The sequence below is a fragment of the Triplophysa rosa genome, linkage group LG13 (genome assembly GCF_024868665.1).
Source record: "Triplophysa rosa linkage group LG13, Trosa_1v2, whole genome shotgun sequence".
In the NCBI taxonomy this organism is placed as follows: Eukaryota; Metazoa; Chordata; class Actinopteri; order Cypriniformes; family Nemacheilidae; genus Triplophysa; species Triplophysa rosa.
The window spans coordinates 8789759-8795758 of record NC_079902.1 but is presented as its reverse complement, the minus strand read 5'-3'; the positions used below and the strand labels follow the sequence as shown (position 1 = coordinate 8795758).

Sequence of the window (6000 nt, the reverse complement as noted above, 5' to 3'; positions counted from 1 at the left end):
TAACTAATCTTGCGTATAGCATCTTATTCCAAGTATATTCTGTATATATGATTTCATCCAGGGCTGGACTGGGAAGAAAAATTGGCCCTGGCTTTTTTGGCCCACATCGGCCCTTCCACCATTTCTGTCAACGGGGGTGGGGTGCATGGTTAGGTCTGTCGACCGGGGGGGGATGGGGCATGCATACGTGTCTTCTGCATTCAGTTGCGTGCATTCGCATTTATAATACATCTGTCTGAGCGGCCCAAGCTTCCGTTCCGGCCCTATACGTTAGCGGCCCACAGGGAAAACTCCCGGAACCCCAGATTTCCAGACCACCCCATACACCTGGCCCAAAGTTAACTTCCGGTCTGTGTTTGGTTATAATATAACAATTTATTTTATAGTTAATTTATATTAATGTTAATTTATATTATTATTTTATTGTATATTAATTGTGTTAAATTACAATAAAACTACTTAATAGTTGTTGATTTTTGGCGGAGGTCTATCAGAAGTTAAGTTTGGGCCACATAATGTTTGTTTGTGTTGTTGCCACTGAAACCGTATACTGGACACATTTGTTTTAAATCAATTTAATACTATGTGGTAAAAATTTAAATTTAACTTTTTTTAGGGCTGTCAAATGATTAATTGCTTAATTAATTTAATTATTTAATTAAAATTGTTGGTAAATATAAACACTAAATATAGTATATACATATACTGTATGTGTTTATAAATATGCACAGTTCATAGACATATATTATGTAAACACAAACTTTTATTCTGGATGCGATTTGACAGCCTCTTCTTTTTTGGTTAAAAAAGGGACACTCAGTAGAGGCAGGAAAGTTGTCGTGTTTGCATACAATTGAATAATTTGACATTGCACAATGTTTTTCATTGAATTGTGGTGTTTCCCTTTGTTTGTTTCATAACGACTTTTGGCAGGTTTTTCAAGTAGCAAACTAATGTTATGAGCATCTGTCATCGGTTATTGTGCTTGTAAGCACAGTTTGAACATCAGAAAACACCTCCACTAGTTCTTGATGTCCTGAAACAAACGTGAAACGAAATATATCTTAGTTGTGAACCAATTCCCACTTGTGATGTAAAAAACTGATGACAAACTTTAATCAGTGTTTACTATAAATGAAAACAACATTTGTCAAAGTTTGTTTTGACTTGGGAATTTAATTATTATAGCCCTCAAGGGACCATTACTGAATTTGTTGATGAAGACTGGACACTTACTGATCTCTGTGTAAACACATTTGAAGAGTTTATTCACGTCTGTCAGCCATGTGGTCATTGAGTGCAGAACACTGTTTACATGCTGCAGACAGCTGTGAATTTCAGTCAATCGTCTGTTCATCACTTTGACAGACCAAGGCCCAGGGGTGCGTTTCCCAAAAGCATCGTTAGCCAACTATGGTCGCAAGTTCCGTCGTTCCAGGATAGTTCAACGATTTAAGTGTTTCCCAAAACCATCGTTCCAACGATCAATCGCAAGCAGCATCGCAAAGTTGTGTCATTGGAACTACAGGTCTAGAGCTGTGGTTAGAAGCATAGTTCCTTATTATTATGACATGTAGACTTACATGCAACAAGCTTTTGATCAAAGCAAGCAACAAGCAGTGCATTCCATATCCATCATTCTAAATATATACAAATTCAATTTTACATCTTTTAGTTTGTCAAGAAAATAAAAGGGCTGTTGTTTGAAAAGTGCGCATGCGCATGACCTGATTGCTCTATGACCCTGGGGAATCCCTGGGCGGAATGATGTAGGAGGACACTTAAATTATTTAAATATCGTGAAATAAAACAACAGATACCAAAAATAGAACAACAAAAGTAGTCCTTGAATGCAATGTATGTTATTTACAGCAAGAATTTGACATTATTTTGATCTGAACGTATTTATTAGTAGACGTCATTACTCCACCACCTGTGTGGCATCATCAACTAGATTGCTGAACCAACTTGGTTCAAATGATTGATCTCCGACAGAGTTACCACGGTTTCGGGAGACAGTCGTAACTACATCATTAATTTCCCCAATGATCCATCATACTATGATGGTTAACCAGCGAGCTATATGTCGTTGTTCGGGAAACGCAGCCCTGGGCTGTCAGCCAGCCCGTGAACTATCATGGGAACCAACGGTTAATAGTACTTTCTCTTTCGGCTGTGTTTGATTATTACTCCGAATATTGCAAATATTAGTGTCAATACAAATTGTTTGTTTGCTAGATTATGTATAGGCCTACTGTTATGTTGTATTCATTTTAAGATTTTATTATGAATATGAGGTTATGAATTATCTTTTCTGGAGGGCACGAAAAAAGTAATAGAAATTTGAACTCAAAGTTTTCATTTGAGTTCTCAAGTTTTGGTTTTCATTGTTGGTTACTGCAAGGCACAGTGTTTTGCGTTACTGGATGGTCCGTCATTGCCATCTTGTAACTTTATATCACTGTGACTTTTTTCCATGCATTTAACTTGCATTGCACAAAATAATTCCTGTCTTGTTTATTTGATTTGAAAAGTTTACATATTTTCAACTTTATGTTAAATTGGTTGCAAATAGACAATTTGATGTAATAATGATTTAGGTAGAAATTAAAGTTTTCAATTCGAGGTTGATTTTTTCTACATTCTTAACATGATTTATTGCATTCATTAATTAACAACTCATAAATCCAGAATTCTGTAACAAAACATTTAAAAGATGAAGAATGTATGAAATAAAAAATTCAAACTACAAAATCATTTCATTCATTCATTTCATCAATAAATTTTACATTTACATTCACAGTATTGTCTTTTCCTCAATAAAATATTCAATAGACAATCTTAAAAGACAATACATACAAAAATATATGAAATACATACTATGAAAATTCATTGAAAATGAATCTTATCTCACAATTCTGTTTTCAAGTATATATAGCTTGAAGTTTTCCTTTTTAATGTAAAACAAGGCAAAAATTATAATACTGAAAATGCAAGTATATTTTAATACAATGACATGTATCATATTACTCTTTCATGTCCCTCTGACTGAAAAAAGCAAAAGAAGACACACAGAGAATGCGAAAAGCACACAACGAGGAAAGGTCAACACATTATAAGACAGGGAAGCAGACAAAACAGGGATGTCACTCAAACCTTTGCGTCTCTGTCAAACACAGACGATGCTCCTTAAAATACACTTCATACAGTATCTTTCATCTTGTGAGTATTTGGATTAAAGAGATTAATTTAGTGTATTTCGTGTACAGTAAGTGATGACTGATGCATTACCAAGATATGATATAGACTCACATCAGTGGAAAAATGTAAAGGAACAGGATGTTATTACGGTTCGCTAAAAATACTGATAAGAAAACAAGAATAATCCCTTCATAATCCAAAACTATCCAAAATGAAAACATTGTGAAATAGAGCTGCAGGTGGCTATCTCTCTAAATTTTCCTCTCGTAGCCTTAGGCTTCTACATTTTTCACTTCATCTTCAAAGTGCACCGCAAAGTCCACCTGCTGCCAGTGGCCCGGTGCCCACCGTCTGTTGGGTCTTATTTGTGGGCCATGCCTGCTCCCTTGCTGGCTGGGTCCATGTGCGCATCCTCCCTCGCTCCATGGCAGGTCTTGGCACCATGCGTGGGGTCTGTTTACGTCATCTTCGGTTGGTGGCGGGATGAAAAAGTGCTGTCGTACCTCAATGTACAGTACTGGAGTCGTTTTGGGTCTCCATAATGAATAGTCTGCTAGATCAACAGTTGGAGAACTTTTAAAGTGGAGAAAATTTTCTCCACATTTAAGGAGGTGCTGATCTTCACTGCAACACTTTACAGTAGGTCTGAATGTGAACAGCGATCTCTGTTTACATAACAATTAGACAAAGACCATGTGCTTCAGGCTGTTAGCAGTAGCGCGAGTACTAAGAATGTCTAATTGCCTTCTGGTATCAGTTGGAGCAGTTTTGTGTTTAGCTTAGTAGTTACTCAGACACACTCAGACACTTTCCTAAATCTGTTTTGAAATGTTGTCCACCAACTTTAGAAGCAGCTATTTTATCTGAGCTGTGTATTTACCTTAAACAGGATAGTTTTAACTTTGTGGGACAGCGCTGGAGCTCTACCTCGCCCAAAATCCAATACAAACAGAAAGAAAGACAAGGACACAGAAAGAGACAGAAAGAGGGGAGGGGAAGAAAAGAAACACAAAAACGCCTCCAATCTGTGGCTGATTGCTTCTGGGTGTTGGGCTGAGTTTAGGGTGGGGGGGAGGAGTTTAGAGGGAGGGACAATGTCATCAGAATTGGGGAGGAGATGATGAACCTGATTCCTCAGGGAATAAGCCTTACAACTCTCTACAGTCATGAGCATGCTCTGAACTGTCAACGTTAGCTTTTTTGTTAGAATTTTAGAGTTCATTATGGACGAAAAGCTAATAGTTTTACTGCCACATTGGAATACTGTTATACCGAAGGTGTGAGGACTTTGGAAAAACTTTATGCATTGCTGGAATCCAGGACCTCAGGTATGTCTCTGAGATGTCAGACGTGCGGTGTCAGTTTGCTAAACTTCTTTGCCCGATTTCTATAAGAGAGATGATTTTAGAAAACAGTTTACATTTGTGGATTCGCAAAAGTCATGGTGGTGTTGTGTTAACAGTGTTTTGTGTTAATGGAGTTTTGTTACGGTAAACGTGATGATGGGCTACAGTCAAGCTGTTACTAAATGTGTTACAATAAAACATATGTACCCGTTTATGTCTATAAATAATAAAGAAAAGTCTATTTTTTTCAGGAAAAAGCAGAACAAATATTCTAAAAGAAATCATTCAAAAGTTCCTCATAGCAAACTAGAGGGTGCTACTTTCCACACATGTGCAAACTGAAAGTGTGTAGCACATGCCTTTGTCTGCTGAACATGCTAGTAAAAAAGAAAATCATCAGTTCTTTTATTAATAACATGCATGCCACAATTTTTATTGAGAATGCATTTCTGACATTGCTGATCACATTATGGCTGAGGTCTAATGTAACCTTGGTCAAATTGAAATAAATACATCTTCGAAGATCTTATCTCAGCCATGAAGGCTACTGAAGCTGACGCTGTCATTGAAGAGTGTTATTGAACTATGAGCTGTGCACAACTCAGAAAGTCATCTACGATTCTGTGACAAGAAGATGATGGACACCTGTCCAATGCATGATAAAATGGGCTTAAGCCATTTTTCCAAACTATTCTTTAGAGCCCTTCTAATAATTTTGAAATATTGCACTAGGTATGGATGGTAGGGACACGCTAACACTGGCCTTCAGAACGGTAACAGCAATTTCACCAGCTTTGCCTTAACCCACTGCTCCAGGTCTACAGGTCCTGGTTGTTCCACCACAGCGAGGCACCAAATCGCTTGCAAAAACCTTTACTCATTCGGTTCCCCGGTTTACTCATTCGGTTTAGTTAAAAGTGTCTGCCAAATGAATAAATGTAAATGTATTCTAATAATTTCATTTGTTTGTAACATCAAGGAAGCGAAGGAAAGGAAATAAATAAATATGTATTATATTTTCATTTTTATTACTAGAATACCTCAATTTCGTTGTAAGTTACAGGAACGTTTGAAAACCTCCTACTTGACACCAATTATTAAATATTTTTATTTAAAACTCTGCAAGATTGAAAAATGAGTAAATAAGTCAGATATTAATTATGATTGCAGGAATTACAAACATGATCAGTGTTTGCATATCTGCAGCCAAAGAGTTTGCAAGAAATATCTTATGTACGCACATCACTTTCTCTCTAACTTTATTTCGCTACGAATAAAAATATTTCACATAAAAAATTGGCAGTTGAAGCGGCTTTTCACGTCCTTCGTAATGCTGCACTACAGTAGAACTAGTTGTTCTCTAGAAAATGACGCATCAATGGGCATGTTGATGCTTGGCTCTGGCCACAACTTTTGCAAACAACAAACCAACCGAGAAGCTAGAATAATCCAG

At 36.9% G+C, this 6000-nt stretch overlaps 1 protein-coding gene across 1 annotated transcript in view; it reads left to right on the top strand.

Annotated features, from left to right (window-relative positions):
• Positions 1 to 4368: 4368 nt before the first annotated feature.
• The window catches only part of fat2 (FAT atypical cadherin 2), a 46010-nt gene continuing 44378 nt past the window's right edge, over positions 4369 to 6000 (top strand). The window contains exon 1 of the mRNA XM_057349661.1: positions 4369 to 4529. The gene's annotated coding sequence lies outside the window, so the exon portion shown is untranslated. The remainder of the gene's footprint in view (positions 4530 to 6000) is intronic.